The sequence below is a fragment of the Schistocerca gregaria genome, unplaced genomic scaffold (genome assembly GCF_023897955.1).
Source record: "Schistocerca gregaria isolate iqSchGreg1 unplaced genomic scaffold, iqSchGreg1.2 ptg001252l, whole genome shotgun sequence".
NCBI lineage: Eukaryota > Metazoa > Arthropoda > Insecta > Orthoptera > Acrididae > Schistocerca > Schistocerca gregaria.
Genome location: NW_026062569.1, coordinates 15,001 through 16,941, shown reverse-complemented (window position 1 = coordinate 16,941; position 1,941 = coordinate 15,001). Strand labels below are relative to the sequence as shown.

Genomic DNA, 1,941 nt, shown 5'->3' with positions numbered 1-1,941 from the left:
CACGCTCCCGGGCCTCTGTCGGCAGCGGCAAGCTCAGTTGGGAGCACGGGTGTTCGCACTGAAAGCGTCTACTCGCCCATCTCCGGGCGATTGCGCCTCTCTCGAACCCGACCAAGTACTTAGGACGGCGCTGCGCGCCGCCGGGACCTGAGAGGGTTTCGAGGTGTATCGTGCAGGGGAGCTCAGCCTCCTCCTGTTTGCAGAATAATTGAGCGGACGCTTGCGTGTTCGCGCGGGCCCTCGGGACACACTCCCGGGCGGCCGGCTGCTCAGCTCTCGTTGACGCAGCTCCCTGGTTGATCCTGCCAGTAGTCATATGCTTGTCTCAAAGATTAAGCCATGCATGTCTCAGTACAAGCCGCATTAAGGTGAAACCGCGAATGGCTCATTAAATCAGTTATGGTTCCTTAGATCGTACCCACGTTACTTGGATAACTGTGGTAATTCTAGAGCTAATACATGCAAACAGAGTCCCGACCAGAGATGGAAGGGACGCTTTTATTAGATCAAAACCAATCGGATTGGCTCGTCTGGTCCGTTTGCCTTGGTGACTCTGAATAACTTTGGGCTGATCGCACGGTCCTCGTACCGGCGACGCATCTTTCAAATGTCTGCCTTATCAACTGTCGATGGTAGGTTCTGCGCCTACCATGGTTGTAACGGGTAACGGGGAATCAGGGTTCGATTCCGGAGAGGGAGCCTGAGAAACGGCTACCACATCCAAGGAAGGCAGCAGGCGCGCAAATTACCCACTCCCGGCACGGGGAGGTAGTGACGAAAAATAACGATACGGGACTCATCCGAGGCCCCGTAATCGGAATGAGTACACTTTAAATCCTTTAACGAGTATCTATTGGAGGGCAAGTCTGGTGCCAGCAGCCGCGGTAATTCCAGCTCCAATAGCGTATATTAAAGTTGTTGCGGTTAAAAAGCTCGTAGTTGGATTTGTGTCCCACGCTGTTGGTTCACCGCCCGTCGGTGTTTAACTGGCATGTATCGTGGGACGTCCTGCCGGTGGGGCGAGCCGAAGGCGTGCTTGCGCGTCCCGAGGCGGACCCCGTTGAAATCCTACCAGGGTGCTCTTAGTTGAGTGTCTCGGTGGGCCGGCACGTTTACTTTGAACAAATTAGAGTGCTTAAAGCAGGCAAGCCCGCCTGAATACTGTGTGCATGGAATAATGGAATAGGACCTCGGTTCTATTTTGTTGGTTTTCGGAACCCGAGGTAATGATTAATAGGGACAGGCGGGGGCATTCGTATTGCGACGTTAGAGGTGAAATTCTTGGATCGTCGCAAGACGAACAGAAGCGAAAGCATTTGCCAAGTATGTTTTCATTAATCAAGAACGAAAGTTAGAGGTTCGAAGGCGATCAGATACCGCCCTAGTTCTAACCATAAACGATGCCAGCCAGCGATCCGCCGCAGTTCCTCCGATGACTCGGCGGGCAGCCTCCGGGAAACCAAAGCTTTTGGGTTCCGGGGGAAGTATGGTTGCAAAGCTGAAACTTAAAGGAATTGACGGAAGGGCACCACCAGGAGTGGAGCCTGCGGCTTAATTTGACTCAACACGGGAAACCTCACCAGGCCCGGACACCGGAAGGATTGACAGATTGATAGCTCTTTCTTGATTCGGTGGGTGGTGGTGCATGGCCGTTCTTAGTTGGTGGAGCGATTTGTCTGGTTAATTCCGATAACGAACGAGACTCTAGCCTGCTAACTAGTCGCGTGACATCCTTCGTGCTGTCAGCGATTACTTTTCTTCTTAGAGGGACAGGCGGCTTCTAGCCGCACGAGATTGAGCAATAACAGGTCTGTGATGCCCTTAGATGTTCTGGGCCGCACGCGCGCTACACTGAAGGAATCAGCGTGTCTTCCTAGGCCGAAAGGTCGGGGTAACCCGCTGAACCTCCTTCGTGCTAGGGATTGGGGCTTGCAATTGTTC

General features: G+C 53.4%; 1 non-coding gene across 1 annotated transcript in view; it reads left to right on the top strand.

The window, feature by feature from the left end:
• Window positions 1–289: 289 nt before the first annotated feature.
• The window catches only part of LOC126330103 (small subunit ribosomal RNA), a 1,893-nt gene continuing 241 nt past the window's right edge, over window positions 290–1,941 (top strand). Inside the window, exon 1 of the ribosomal RNA XR_007562716.1 lies at window positions 290–1,941. This exon is cut by the window's right edge and continues 241 nt beyond it. This is a non-coding gene — a ribosomal RNA (small subunit ribosomal RNA).